General features: G+C 47.8%; 2 long non-coding RNA genes across 4 annotated transcripts; both read left to right on the forward strand.

Annotated features, from left to right (window-relative positions):
- The first annotated feature begins 5,725 nt into the window (after positions 1-5,725).
- Positions 5,726-7,849, forward strand: LOC116969095. Of its 3 annotated transcripts, none has more exons than XR_004410620.1 (3): positions 5,726-5,749; positions 7,628-7,655; positions 7,835-7,849. It is a non-coding gene; the product is annotated as an uncharacterized LOC116969095 (long non-coding RNA). The 3 variants fall into 3 exon arrangements; XR_004410621.1 differs by lacking the exon at positions 5,726-5,749 and adding an exon at positions 6,516-6,549; XR_004410619.1 differs by lacking the exon at positions 5,726-5,749 and adding an exon at positions 7,220-7,251.
- Positions 7,850-10,810: 2,961 nt separating this feature from the next.
- On the forward strand, positions 10,811-11,440 carry LOC116969096. The gene is made up of 3 exons (XR_004410622.1): positions 10,811-10,842; positions 11,219-11,246; positions 11,426-11,440. It is a non-coding gene; the product is annotated as an uncharacterized LOC116969096 (long non-coding RNA).
- The last annotated feature ends 3,701 nt before the right edge of the window (positions 11,441-15,141 follow it).

A 15,141-nucleotide genomic window follows, 5' to 3' on the forward strand; every position in this document is an offset into this window, starting at 1 on the left:
GACGGTAGCCGAGTCTGCCGAGGAGAAACCCATAAGCCCCAAGCCCGTTCCCCCAAGTGGCCAAGAAACCGCCCGGCCGCCCGCACCCGCCGAAGGAGTCCGGCCAAGTGCGCCAAGGATCGTCAAGAAGAGCCACAGCAAGAAGATCAAGGAGCCCCAGCTGCGCCGGAGGCAGCACATGCAAAGGAAGTTCCAGGCTGCCTTGAGGAACCCTGCCTTTCTCGAGGCCTTCAAAGCCTACTCGTGGACTTGGAAAGAGAAGCAGGCAAAGCAGAGGCAGGAAGGACTGCTGTGTGCCTGACCGTGACGTCCTGGACTCCTCGTCCCACCGGCCCTTCCACTCCACCCCAACCGCAGGTTTATTCTAGTTATTGATTTACGCTGAGGCAGATACACCTTCAAATGGACTTAACCTGAATTAAATCAGCAACCTGAGGTGCTTATTCTAACCTGACACCTTTTTAAGTTTCCAAACCTTCAATAAAAGGGCACCAACTGGAGATGCACCAAGTCAAAGAGCAACTCATTCTCCTGATGTGAGTGGTACTCGTTTACTCATTGGGGTTGCTCTCGGTGTTGGGGGGGGGAGGGGGATTTCATCCAGGACAGGTCTGGCATGGCAGTCCCTGTGTCTCGTGGTTGCAAGGCCAGAGGTTTAAGGTCAAATCTGAGATCAGAGGTCAAGATCTTGAGTTTAAGGCCTGTCCTGCAGATCTGTGCTCAACATCAGGGGTTTAAAGTCCAATCTAGAGATCTGAGATCAAGACCAGGGCTTTAAGGTCTAATCTGGAGATCAGTGATCAAGAACAGGGGTTTAAGGTCCAATCTGGAGATCAGCGTTCAAGACCAGGAGTTTAAGGTCCAATCTAGAGATCTGAGCTCAAGGCTAGATGTTTAAAGGTCCACCTCAAGGGATCTGAGTACAAGATCATGAGATCTTGAGGAGGTGCAGATCTACTTAAAGAACCCTCTGATCCCAAATGAGATGAAGTGTGTGGAAATGAACTTGGGCAAGGAGGTCAGCTTTGAGGACTTCCTCACCATCATGACCGTCACCAAGACGTTCGGCCAGTCTGGCGAAGGGGCTAGACCCAGAACGTCACCCATCCCTTCTCTCAAGAGATGCTGCCTGTCCCGCTGAGTTCCTCCAGCTTTTTGTGTCTATCATGAGTTTAAGGTCCAATCAGGAGATCTGAGCTCAAGGCCAGGGATTTAAGGTCCAATCTAGACATCAGAACTCAAGACTAGTGGGTTTAAGGTCCATCTCAAGGGATCGTAGCTCAAGATCATGAGTTTAAGGTCCATTGTGGAGATCTGAGAAGACCAGGGGTTTAAGATCCAATCCAATGATCTCGACTAAAGATAGACACAAAGTGCCGGAGTAACTCAGCGGGGCAGTCAGCGTTTCTGGAGAGAAGGAATGGGTGATTTTCTCTCCAGAGATGCTGACTGTCCCACTGAGCTACTCCAGCATTCTGTGTCTATCTTCGGTGTAAACCAGCATCTGCAGTTCTCTCCGACACAGAACCCGATTAGATGTTTAAGGTCCATCTCAAGGTCATGATCATGAGTAAGATCCAATCTGAGCTCAAGACCAGATGTTTAAGGTCCATCTCCAGAGATCTGAGCTCAATGTCATGTTTAAGGTCCAATCTAGAGATTTGAGCGCATGGCCAGGGGTTTAAGGTCCAATCTGGAGATCTGAGCTCAAGATCAGGGGTTTAAGGTCCCAGTCAAGACGTCAAAACTAGATGTTTAAGAAATTTGAACTCGGGATCATGAGTTTAAGGCCCAATCTAGAGATTTGTGCTCGAGACAAGGGGTTTAAGATCCACAGATCCGAGCTCAAAACCATTGGTTTAATGTCCAATCCAGATATCTCAGTTCAAGACCATGGTGTAAGATCCAATCCAGTATTTTGAGAAGAGTTAGGGGTATCAGGTCCAATGCAGAGATCTGAGCTCAGGGCTGGGTCTTCCTTTTTTCCCTTCATTAACCAGGGTCCTCCAAAATTACCATCTTCACTTCTTGCCCTTACAGGGACACGCTGAAAACCAGGATTTTCTTTTTCAGAGAAATAAACAATAAAAATGCTTTGTCGTCAGACACAGACATTCATCACCATTTTTTCACAGTGGAAATGTCCAGGACTAGAGGGCACAGGTTTAAGGTGGATGAGGCAAACTCTAATGGAGATGTGTAAGGCAATTTTCTCTTTACACAGCGTTGTGGGCCTATATCGCACTGCCAGGGATGGTAATGAAGGCACATAAGATTGAGGCTTTTAGATAGGCACATGGATATAGAAACATAGAAAACAGGTGCACGAGTAGGCCATTCGGCCCTTCGAGCCAGCACTACCATTCAATATGATCATGGCTGATCATCCACAATCAGTACCCCGTCCCTGCTTTTTTCCCCTTATCCCTTGATTCATCTTTATGATTTAAACTTACAAAATTCTTAAGGGGTTGGACAGGCTAGATGCAGGAAGATTGTTCCCGATGTTGGGGAAGTCCAGAACAAGGGGTCACAGTTTAAGGATAAGGGGGAAATCTTTTAGGACCGAGATGAGGAAAACATTTTTCACACAGAGTGGTGAATCTCTGGAATTCTCTGCCACAGAAGGTAGTTGAGGCCACAGTTCATTGGCTATATTTAAGAGAGAGTTAGATGTGGCCCTTGTGGCTAAAGGGATCAGGGGGTATGGAGAGAAGGCAGGTACAGGATACTGAGTTGGATGATCAGCCATGATCATATTGAATGGCGGTGCAGGCTCGAAGGACCGAATGGCCTACTATTTTCTATGTTTCTATCTTTCTATGATTCCTGTAGCCCAAAGAGCTAAATCTAATTCTCTGTTGAAAACATCCAGTGAATTGGCCTCCACTGCCTTCTGTGGCAGAGATTCCCACAGATTCGCACAACTCTCTGGGTGAAACAGTTTCTCCTCATCTCAGTCCTAAATGGCCGACCCCTTATTCTTACACTGTGACCCCTTGGTTCTGGACTCGCCCAACAAGAGGGACAGTTTTCCTGCATCGAGCCTGTCCAATCCTTTAAGAATTTTATAAGTGTCTATAAGATCTCCTATCATCGTTCAATTTTCCAGTGAATACAAGCCCAGCCTGCCCACATGCAGGGAATAGATAGATAGATAGATAGATATAATTTATTGCCACATGCAAGCTTGCGTTTAGTTTATTATTGTTACTCAATGGCGGACCAACATTTTTGGGGCCCTGAAACTTGAACTGTTTTCGGGCCCCATTTGCTATCCCAACCAGCAACGTGGTCTGGGTAACCACTTCTTCAATGGGGCTGTTCCACGACAAACCACCACAAATATTTTAATTTCTGTCATGTGTTAATAGTGTTTTAAATTATTTTATATTAAATATATTTAGTATGAAACATCCTTAATTTGAACGTTTTTTTCCTTTACGGTTAGCCTACATGATGCTTTAATAATCTTTTAATTTTTATTTTAACTATTATTTTGTATTGAATTACACTATATTATTAATTTAAAAAATTTAAACCCCTTCTTGTGCAGTTGACCCAAAACTTTTAAGCAATGAGGACTAAGCATGAGCAGTAAAATAACACATAAGCAGTAAAATAACCCCCAAAAGGTATATATTTCATGAAATAGACAATGGGTGCAGGAGTAGGCCATTCAATGTGATCATGGCTGATCATCCACATTCAGTACCCCTATCTAAGAGCCCTATCTATCTCTCGGTTAGCCTACATGATGCTTTAATAATCTGTTAATTTTTATTTTAACTATTATTTTGTATTGAATTACACTATATTATTAATATTTTTCTTTTTTTTTAAACCCCTTCTCGTACAGTAGACTGAAATTTTTTAAGCAATCAGGACTAAGCATGATATTTTCGGTGACCTGATACGTCAGTCATTGATGCCGGCAGTCGCCGAAAACATCGCCCCTCAAATAAACCTCACACCTAAACCCCCACCCCAACTTAACTAAACCTCCCACCTCACGACTAAAACTCCACCTCACACCTTTACCTAACCTCCACTGTACGAGTTTACCCAAGAGCTCTACCGAGTGTTAGAAAAAATCAAACTCGTGGTAAGAATGTGTACGTAGCGGGTACGTCGGAGCTCGGGACGTCTCTTAGCGGCTCGTAACGCTAACGGCAGGTACTCGGGAAACGCGGTAAGCTCGGGAAGATTTTTCAACATGTTGAAAAATGTCCACGAGAGCCCCGAGTGCCTACGAGTTCGAATCAGGGGAAACTCGGGAGAACTCTTAAATTAGCTCGTACAGTGGGACAGGCCCTTAGCTCCACCTCACTCAAGTTCAAGTTCAAGTGTCGTCATGTGTCCCCATAGGACAATGGAATTCTTGCTTTGCTTCAGCTCACCTGTCCCACTTTCACGACCTAATTCACGACCTTTTTTAGTCATGGACATTTTTTCAACAGGCTAGACCTACTTGATGCCATGAGTACTTACGGCTAGCATCACGACCTACCTCCGACCTCGTGACACTGACGAGCATGCTGCGAGTATGAGCCAAAGGCAAAACTCGGCAGAGGTCGGGAAAGTGGGACAGGCCCTTTTTTTTAACCTCACGACTAAACTCCGCCTCGCACCTAATCCGCCCATCTCCCGCTCGCGCTATTTCTACCCCCCCCCCCCTCCCTTCCCCCCCCCTCCCCCTCCCCCCCCCCCCCCACCTCCCTCCCCCCCCCCCCCCCTCCCGCGGCCGTTGGCAGCGCCTCACGTGCGCGGAGCGGCTCCAGCTAGTGGGGGGAGGGCGAGCGAGCGCGGGGAGCGGCGCAGGCGCACTGCCCGAGAGAGCCGGCGGGAGGAGGGGAGGGGCGACGTTCGCCGACGTCAACGGGCGCGCGCCCCTCCCCTCCCCTCCCGCCGGCTCTCTCGGGCAGTGCGCCTGCGCCGCTCCCCGCGCTCGCTGGCTGGAGCCGCGTCCGCGCACGTGCGGCGCCGCCAACGGCCGAGGGAGGGGGGCGGGGCTAGAAAGAGCGGGAGCGGGAAGGCGATCAGTCGAGGCGCGGATTAGGTGTGAGGTGGAGTTAAATGGAGGTTAGGGTGAGGTGTGAGGTGAGGTTAATGTGTGAGGTGAAATTTAGTGAGGTGCGAGGTTTAGTGAGGTACGGTTTAGACGAGGCGAGGTTTAGGTGTGAGGCAGAGTTTAGTTGTGAGGTGGGAGGTTTAGTTGAGTGGACGTGAGGTGGGGTTAAGGCTTGAGGTGAAGTTTAGTGAGGTTTCGTTGAGGGGCGAGGTTTAGTGAGGTACGGTTTAGTCGAGGCAAGGTTTAGGTGTGAGGCAGAGTTTAGTCATGAGGTGTGAGGTTTAGTTAAGTGGAGGTTAGGTTAATGTGTGAGGTTTAGTTGAGGGGCGAGGTTTAGTGAGGTACGGTTTAGTCGAGGCAAGGCTTAGGTGTGAGGTGGAGTTTAGATGTGAGGTTTAGTTAAGTGGAGGTTAGGTTAAGGTGTGAGGTGAAGATTTAGTGAGGTTTAGTTGAGGGGCGAGGTTTAGTGAGGTACAGTTTAGACGAGGCAAGGTTTAGGTGTGAGACGGAGTTTAGTCGTGAGGTGGGAGGTTTAGTTGAGTGGAGGTGAGGTGGGGTTACGGCTTGAGGTGAGGTTTAGTGATGTGTGAGGTTTAGTTGAGGGGCGAGGTTTAGTGAGGTACGGTTTAGTCGAGGCAAGGTTTAGGTGTGAGGTGGAGTTTAGTCGTGAGGTGTGAGGTTTAGTTAAATGGAGGTTAGGTTAAGGTGCGAGGTGAAGATTTAGTGAGGTTTAGTTGAGGGGCGAGGTTTAGTGAGGTACGGTTTAGTCGAGGCAAGGTTTAGGTGTCAGGCGGAGTTTAGTCGTGTGGTGTGAGGTTAGTTAAGTGGAGGTTAGGTTAAGGTGCGAGGTTTAGTTGAGGGGCGAGGTTTAGTGAGGTACGGTTTAGTTGAGGCAAGGCTTAGGTGTCAGGTGGAGTTTAGTTGAAGGTTTAGTTAAGTGGAGGTTAGGTTAAGGTGTGATTAAGGTTTGAGGTGAAGATTTAGTGAGGTTTAGTTGAGGGGCGAGGTTTAGTGAGGTACGGTTTAGTCGAGGCAAGGTTTAGGTGTGAGGTGGAGTTTAGTCGTGAGGTGGGAGGTTTAGTTGAGTGGACATGAGGTGGGGTTAAGGCTTGAGGTGAAGATTTAGTGAGGTTTAGTTGAGGGGCGAGGTTTAGTGAAGTACGGTTTAGACGAGGCGAGGTTTAGGTGTGAGGCGGAGTTTAGTCGTGAGGTGGGAGGTTTAGTTGAGTGGACGTGAGGTGGGGTTAAGGCTTGAGGTGAAGTTTAGTGAGGTTTCGTTGAGGGGCGAGGTTTAGTGAAGTACGGTTTAGACGAGGCGAGGTTTAGGTGTCAGGCGGAGTTTAGTCGTGAGGTGGGAGGTTAGTTAAGTGGAGGTTAGGTTAAGGTGCGAGGTTTAGTTGAGGGGCGAGGTTTAGTGAGGTACGGTTTAGTTGAGGCAAGGTTTAGGTGTCAGGCGGAGTTTAGTCGTGTGGTGTGAGGTTAGTTAAGTGGAGGTTAGGTTAAGGTGCGAGGTTTAGTTGAGGGGCGAGGTTTAGTGAGGTACGGTTTTAGTCGAGGCGAGGTTTAGGTGTGAGGCGGAGTTTAGTCGTGAGGTGGGAGGTTTAGTTGAGTGGAGGTTAGGTTAAGGTGTGAGGTGAAGATTTAGTGAGGTTTAGTTGAGGGGCGAGGTTTAGTGAAGTACGGTTTAGACGAGGCGAGGTTTAGGTGTGAGGCAGAGTTAAGTCGTGAGGTGGGAGGTTTAGTTGAGTGGACATGAGGTGGGGTTAAGGCTTGAGGTGAAGTTTAGTGAGGTTTCGTTGAGGGGCGAGGTTTAGTGAGGTATGGTTTAGTCGAGGCAAGGTTTAGGTGTGAGGCAGAGTTTAGTCATGAGGTGTGAGGTTTAGTTAAGTGGAGGTTAGGTTAAAGTGCGAGGTTTAGTTGAGGGGCGAGGTTTAGTGAGGTACGGTTTAGACGAGGCAAGGTTTAGGTGTGAGGCAGAGTTTAGTCGTGAGGTGGGAGGTTTAGTTGAGTGGAGGTGAGGTGGGGTTACGGCTTGAGGTGAGGTTTAGTGATGTGTGAGGTTTAGTTGAGGGGCGAGGTTTAGTGAGGTACGGTTTAGTCGAGGCAAGGTTTAGGTGTGAGGTGGAGTTTAGTCGTGAGGTGTGAGGTTTAGTTAAATGGAGGTTAGGTTAAGGTGTGAGGTGAAGATTTAGTGAGGTTTAGTTGAGGGGCGAGGTTTAGTGAAGTACGGTTTAGACGAGGCGAGGTTTAGGTGTGAGGCAGAGTTTAGTCGTGAGGTGGGAGGTTTAGTTGAGTGGACGTGAGGTGGGGTTAAGGCTTGAGGTGAAGTTTAGTGAGGTTTCGTTGAGGGGCGAGGTTTACTGAGGTATGGTTTAGTCGAGGCAAGGTTTAGGTGTGAGGCAGAGTTTAGTCATGAGGTGTGAAGTTTAGTTAAGTGGAGGTTAGGTTAAGTGCGAGGTTTAGTTGAGGGGCGAGGTTTAGTGAGGTACAGTTTAGTCGAGGCAAGGTTTAGGTGTCAGGCGGAGTTTAGGTCGTGAGGTGGAGTTTAGTCGTGAGGTTTAGTTGAGCGGCGAGGTTTAGTGAGGTATAGTTTAATCGAGGTGAGATTTAGGTGTGAGGTGGGAGGTTTAGTTGAGTGGAGGTGAGGTGGGATCAAGGGCGTGAGGTGAAGATTAGTTGTGAGGTGGGAGGTTTAGTTAAGTTGAGGTGGGGTTTAGGCGACAGGCGAGGTGTGAGGTTAGTTGAGGGGTAAGGTTTAGTGAGGTACGGTTTAGTCGAGGTGAGGTTTAGTCGTGAGGTGAAGTTTAGTCGTGAGGTGGGAGGTTTAGTTAAGTTGAGGTGAAGTTTAGTTGTGAGGTGGGAGGTTTACTTAAGTTGATGTGGGGTTTAGGTGTGAAGGGCCTGTCCCACTGTACGAGGTAATTCAAGAGTTCTCCCGCATTTACTTGATTCGAACTCGGAGAATTACGGTAATAGCCGCTCGTAGGTACTCGGGGCTCTCGTGGACATTTTCAACATGTTGAAAAATCTTCACGAGCTTACCACGTTTCCCGAGTACCTGCTGTTAGCGTTACGAGCCGCTAAGAAACATCCCGAGCTCCGACGTAGCCGCTACGTACATTCTACGTACTTACCATGAGTTTGATTTTTTTTTTTAACTCGGGAGAGCTCTTGGGTAAACTCGCATAGTGGGACAGGCCCTTTAAAAAGGTCGTGAATTAAGTCGTGAAAGTGGGACAGGTCCTGGTGTGAGGTGAGGTTAAGGTGTGGGGTGGAGTTAAGGTGTGAGGTGAAATTTTGTGAGATGTGAGGTTTAGTTGAGGGGCGAGGTTTAGTCAGGTACGGTTTAGTCGAGGCAAGGCTTAGGTGTGAGGCGGAGTTTAGTCGGGAGGTTTAGTTGAGTGGAGGTGAGGTGGGGTTAAGGCTTGAGGTGAATTTAAGGTGTGAGGTTTATTTGAGGGGCGACGTTTAGTGAAGTACGGTTTAGACAAGGCAAGGTTTAGGTGTCAGGTAGAGTTTAGTCGTGAGGTGTGAGGTTTAGTTGAGGGGCGAGGTTTAGTGAGGTACAGTTTAGTTGAGGTGAGATTTAGGTGGGAGATTTAGTTGAGTGGAGGTGAGGTGGGGTTAAGGTGTGAGGTGAAGTTTAGTCATGAGGTGGGAGGTTTAGTTAAGTTGAGGTGGGGTTTAGGCGACAGGTGAGGTGTGAGGTTAAGTTGAGGGTAAGGTTTAGTGAGGTACGGTTTAGTCGAGGTGAGGTTTAGTCGTGAGGTGGGAGGTTTAGTTAAGTTGAGGTGGGTTTTAGGTGTGAGTTGGGAGGTTTACTTAAGTTAATGTGGGGTTTAGGTGTGAAGGGCCTGTCCCACTGTACGAGGTAATTCAAGAGTTCTCCCGAGTTTCCCCTGATTCGAACTCGGAGAATTACGGTAATAGCCGCTTGTAGGTACTCGGGGCTCTCGTGGACATTTTTCAACATGTTGAAAAATCTTCACGAGCTTACCGCATTTGCCGAGTACCTGCCGTTAGCGTTACGAGCCGCTAAGAGACGTCCCAAGCTCCGACGTACTTACCACGAGTTTGATTTTTTTTTTAATCGGGAGAGCTCTTGAATTACCTCGTACAGTGGGACAGGCCCTTTAAGGTGTGAGGGGTGGAGTTAAGGTGTGAGGTTAATGTGTGAGGTGAAGTTTAGTTAAGGGGTGAGGTTTAGTGAGGTACGGTTTAGACGAGGCAAGGTTTAGGTGTGAGGTGGAGTTTAGTCGTGAGGTGTGAGGTTTAGTTAAATGGAGGTTAGGTTAAGGTGTGAGGTGAAGATTTAGTGAGGTTTAGTTGAGGGGCGAGGTTTAGTGAGGTACGGTTTAGTCGAGGCAAGGTTTAGGTGTCAGGCGGAGTTTAGTCGTGTGGTGTGAGGTTAGTTAAGTGGAGGTTAGGTTAAGGTGCGAGGTTTAGTTGAGGGGCGAGGTTTAGTGAGGTACGGTTTAGTTGAGGCAAGGCTTAGGTGTCAGGTGGAGTTTAGTTGAAGGTTTAGTTAAGTGGAGGTTAGGTTAAGGTGTGATTAAGGTTTGAGGTGAAGATTTAGTGAGGTTTAGTTGAGGGGCGAGGTTTAGTGAGGTACGGTTTAGTCGAGGCAAGGTTTAGGTGTGAGGTGGAGTTTAGTCGTGAGGTGGGAGGTTTAGTTGAGTGGACATGAGGTGGGGTTAAGGCTTGAGGTGAAGATTTAGTGAGGTTTAGTTGAGGGGCGAGGTTTAGTGAAGTACGGTTTAGACGAGGCGAGGTTTAGGTGTGAGGTGGAGTTTAGTCGTGAGGTGGGAGGTTTAGTTGAGTGGACGTGAGGTGGGGTTAAGGCTTGAGGTGAAGTTTAGTGAGGTTTCGTTGAGGGGCGAGGTTTAGTGAAGTACGGTTTAGACGAGGCGAGGTTTAGGTGTCAGGCGGAGTTTAGTCGTGAGGTGGGAGGTTAGTTAAGTGGAGGTTAGGTTAAGGTGCGAGGTTTAGTTGAGGGGCGAGGTTTAGTGAGGTACGGTTTAGTTGAGGCAAGGTTTAGGTGTCAGGCGGAGTTTAGTCGTGTGGTGTGAGGTTAGTTAAGTGGAGGTTAGGTTAAGGTGCGAGGTTTAGTTGAGGGGCGAGGTTTAGTGAGGTACGGTTTAGACGAGGCGAGGTTTAGGTGTGAGGCAGAGTTTAGTCGTGAGGTGTGAGGTTTAGTTGAGTGGAGGTTAGGTTAAGGTGTGAGGTGAAGATTTAGTGAGGTTTAGTTGAGGGGCGAGGTTTAGTGAAGTACGGTTTAGACGAGGCGAGGTTTAGGTGTGAGGCAGAGTTAAGTCGTGAGGTGGGAGGTTTAGTTGAGTGGACATGAGGTGGGGTTAAGGCTTGAGGTGAAGTTTAGTGAGGTTTCGTTGAGGGGCGAGGTTTAGTGAGGTATGGTTTAGTCGAGGCAAGGTTTAGGTGTGAGGCAGAGTTTAGTCATGAGGTGTGAGGTTTAGTTAAGTGGAGGTTAGGTTAAAGTGCGAGGTTTAGTTGAGGGGCGAGGTTTAGTGAGGTACGGTTTAGACGAGGCAAGGTTTAGGTGTGAGGCAGAGTTTAGTCGTGAGGTGGGAGGTTTAGTTGAGTGGAGGTGAGGTGGGGTTACGGCTTGAGGTGAGGTTTAGTGATGTGTGAGGTTTAGTTGAGGGGCGAGGTTTAGTGAGGTACGGTTTAGTCGAGGCAAGGTTTAGGTGTGAGGTGGAGTTTAGTCGTGAGGTGTGAGGTTTAGTTAAATGGAGGTTAGGTTAAGGTGTGAGGTGAAGATTTAGTGAGGTTTAGTTGAGGGGCGAGGTTTAGTGAAGTACGGTTTAGACGAGGCGAGGTTTAGGTGTGAGGCAGAGTTTAGTCGTGAGGTGGGAGGTTTAGTTGAGTGGACGTGAGGTGGGGTTAAGGCTTGAGGTGAAGTTTAGTGAGGTTTCGTTGAGGGGCGAGGTTTACTGAGGTATGGTTTAGTCGAGGCAAGGTTTAGGTGTGAGGCAGAGTTTAGTCATGAGGTGTGAAGTTTAGTTAAGTGGAGGTTAGGTTAAAGTGCGAGGTTTAGTTGAGGGGCGAGGTTTAGTGAGGTACAGTTTAGTCGAGGCAAGGTTTAGGTGTCAGGCGGAGTTTAGTCGTGAGGTGGAGTTTAGTCGTGAGGTTTAGTTGAGCGGCGAGGTTTAGTGAGGTATAGTTTAATCGAGGTGAGATTTAGGTGTGAGGTGGGAGGTTTAGTTGAGTGGAGGTGAGGTGGGATCAAGGCGTGAGGTGAAGATTAGTTGTGAGGTGGGAGGTTTAGTTAAGTTGAGGTGGGGTTTAGGCGACAGGCGAGGTGTGAGGTTAAGTTGAGGGGTAAGGTTTAGTGAGGTACGGTTTAGTCGAGGTGAGGTTTAGTCGTGAGGTGAAGTTTAGTCGTGAGGTGGGAGGTTTAGTTAAGTTGAGGTGAAGTTTAGTTGTGAGGTGGGAGGTTTACTTAAGTTGATGTGGGGTTTAGGTGTGAAGGGCCTGTCCCACTGTACGAGGTAATTCAAGAGTTCTCCCGCATTTACTTGATTCGAACTCGGAGAATTACGGTAATAGCCGCTCGTAGGTACTCGGGGCTCTCGTGGACATTTTTCAACATGTTGAAAAATCTTCACGAGCTTACCACGTTTCCCGAGTACCTGCTGTTAGCGTTACGAGCCGCTAAGAAACATCCCGAGCTCCGACGTAGCCGCTACGTACATTCTACGTACTTACCATGAGTTTGATTTTTTTTTTTAACTCGGGAGAGCTCTTGGGTAAACTCGCATAGTGGGACAGGCCCTTTAAAAAGGTCGTGAATTAAGTCGTGAAAGTGGGACAGGTCCTGGTGTGAGGTGAGGTTAAGGTGTGGGGTGGAGTTAAGGTGTGAGGTGAAATTTTGTGAGATGTGAGGTTTAGTTGAGGGGCGAGGTTTAGTCAGGTACGGTTTAGTCGAGGCAAGGCTTAGGTGTGAGGCGGAGTTTAGTCGGGAGGTTTAGTTGAGTGGAGGTGAGGTGGGGTTAAGGCTTGAGGTGAATTTAAGGTGTGAGGTTTATTTGAGGGGCGACGTTTAGTGAAGTACGGTTTAGACAAGGCAAGGTTTAGGTGTCAGGTAGAGTTTAGTCGTGAGGTGTGAGGTTTAGTTGAGGGGCGAGGTTTAGTGAGGTACAGTTTAGTTGAGGTGAGATTTAGGTGGGAGATTTAGTTGAGTGGAGGTGAGGTGGGGTTAAGGTGTGAGGTGAAGTTTAGTCATGAGGTGGGAGGTTTAGTTAAGTTGAGGTGGGGTTTAGGCGACAGGTGAGGTGTGAGGTTAAGTTGAGGGTAAGGTTTAGTGAGGTACGGTTTAGTCGAGGTGAGGTTTAGTCGTGAGGTGGGAGGTTTAGTTAAGTTGAGGTGGGTTTTAGGTGTGAGTTGGGAGGTTTACTTAAGTTAATGTGGGGTTTAGGTGTGAAGGGCCTGTCCCACTGTACGAGGTAATTCAAGAGTTCTCCCGAGTTTCCCCTGATTCGAACTCGGAGAATTACGGTAATAGCCGCTTGTAGGTACTCGGGGCTCTCGTGGACATTTTTCAACATGTTGAAAAATCTTCACGAGCTTACCGCATTTGCCGAGTACCTGCCGTTAGCGTTACGAGCCGCTAAGAGACGTCCCAAGCTCCGACGTACTTACCACGAGTTTGATTTTTTTTTTAATCGGGAGAGCTCTTGAATTACCTCGTACAGTGGGACAGGCCCTTTAAGGTGTGAGGGGTGGAGTTAAGGTGTGAGGTTAATGTGTGAGGTGAAGTTTAGTTAAGGGGTGAGGTTTAGTGAGGTACGGTTTAGACGAGGCAAGGTTTAGGTGTGAGGTGGAGTTTAGTCGTGAGGTTGGAGGTTTAGTTAAGTTGAGGTGGGGTTTAGGTGTGAGGTGGGAGGTTTACTTAAGTTGATGTGGGGTTTAGGGGTGAGGTGTGAAGTTTATTTGAAGGGCGAGGTTTAGTGAGGTACGGTTTAGTCGAGGCCAGATTTAGGTGCGAGGAGAAATTTGGTGGTGAGGTATCGTCGAGGCGAGGGGTTTAGTTAGGTGAGGGGTTTAGTCTACAGGTTAGTGGACGTGAGCGTAGGTGAGGTGAGGAGAAGTGGGTGTCTGAGCTCAGGAAGGGAGACTGAGGTGCTGCTGAAGGAGACGAGACCACTGCCTTCTGTGGCAGAGAATTCTACAAATTCACAACTCTGGGTGAAAACGTTTCTTCTCATCTCAGTGCGAGGCAAAGTGACGTTTCAGGTAACATATTTTTTGTAAGGATTTTTTTAACTAAGAGGACATTTATTGAAACAAATAAAATTATTAAGGGTTTGGACACGCTAGAGCAAGGGTCGGCAACCTTGTTCTGCATGGGGCCATGACACATGTCTGAGTGGATGGCGGGCCACATCTATCGCTATAGTTAATAAATGGAGGTAATAATAATAATAATACATACTAACTTAATTAGTAATTAGTAATAATACATGTTAATAATACATAAATTAGTAATAAGACATGCTAATAATACATGCTACCTAGTGTGACACTTGGTGTTGTTTTTCGCATTAGTTTTCACATGTTTTTGAATCTGCAGTTCCCAGATCGCTCGCGTCCCTGGGTCTGACTGCAATTCCCAGATCCCTCGCGTCCTCGGGACTGGCTGCAGTTCCTATGTCGCCTGCATGCCCTGGGACTGGCTGTAGTTCCCAAGTCGCCTGCGAGCCCCGGTACTGGCTGTAGCGCCCAGGTCACGAAAACAAATTGGGGGGGGGGGAAGCCTGCGGGCCGGATAATTTCGGATTTCGGGCCGGATCCGGCTAGAGGCACGAAACATGTTTCCAATGCTGGGGGAGTCCAGAACCAGGGGCCACACACAGTTTAAGAATAAGGGGTCGGCCATTTAGAACGGAGATGAGGAAACACTTTTTCACCCAGAGAGTTTTGAATCTGTGGGATTCTCTGCCTCAGAGGGCGGTGGAGGCCGATTCTCTGAAGGTTTTCAAGGGAGAGATAGATAGGGCTCTTAGATAGGGGTACTGAATGTGGATGATCAGCCATGATCACATTGAATGGCCTACTCCTGCACCTATTGTCTATTTCATGAAATATATACATTTTGGGGGTTATTTTACTGCTTATGTGTTATTTTACTGCTCATGCTTAGTCCTCATTGCTTAAAAGTTTTGGGTCAACTGCACGAGAAGGGGTTTAAATTTTTTAAATTAATAATATAGTGTAATTCAATACAAAATAACAGTAAAAATAAAAATTAAACAGTTATTAAAATATCGTGTAGGCTAGCCTTAAACGAAAAAACTTTCAAATTAAGGATGTTTCATTCTAAATATATTTAATATAAAATAACTATAAATAATTTAAAACACTATTAACATTTATGACAGAAATTAAAATTTGTGGTGAAGAAGATAACAGTGGTTACCCAGACATCGTTGCTGGTTGCGAAGGGGTCCCCATAACAGTTCAAGCTTCAGGCCCCCAAAAATGTACGTCTGCCACTGGCTGGGTCTGAATGTAAATTGTCCCTGGTGCGTGTAGGATAGTGTTAGTGTGTGGGGATCGCTGGTCGGCGGGGACTCGGTGGGCCGAAGGGCCTGTTTCCACGCTGTATCTCTAACCTAAATGCAATACTCAAAACGAGGTCTGAAGGAGGGTTCTAACCCAAGACGTTATCTATTCCTTTCCTCCAGAGATGCTGCCTGACCCGCTGAGTTATGAGCCTGTCCCACCTTTTAGGCGACTACAGGAGACTCTGCGGTCGCCACGCGGTCGCCGGGGTGTCACCTGTATGGTCGACACCCCTGTAGTCTCTTTAGTCGCTCAAAGAGTCCTCCTGGTTGCCGAAAATGTTTCAACATTTTTTCATCGACAGTGGCGACCTTGGGTTTGACGCCAAATTAGCGTAGCTTGACATAGTCGTATGTTGTCGCCAGATTGATGTAGTCAGTCTCCAGGATGTCGTAGGCAGTCGCCAGGATGTCGTTGGTTGTCACCAGGTGATGTAGGTTGTCGCTGCTGCTGACTTCGGTGAATTTCAATGTCGTATTCGCCAGCAG

This window comes from Amblyraja radiata, unplaced genomic scaffold, assembly GCF_010909765.2.
Source record: "Amblyraja radiata isolate CabotCenter1 unplaced genomic scaffold, sAmbRad1.1.pri S103, whole genome shotgun sequence".
Classification (NCBI taxonomy): Eukaryota; Metazoa; Chordata; class Chondrichthyes; order Rajiformes; family Rajidae; genus Amblyraja; species Amblyraja radiata.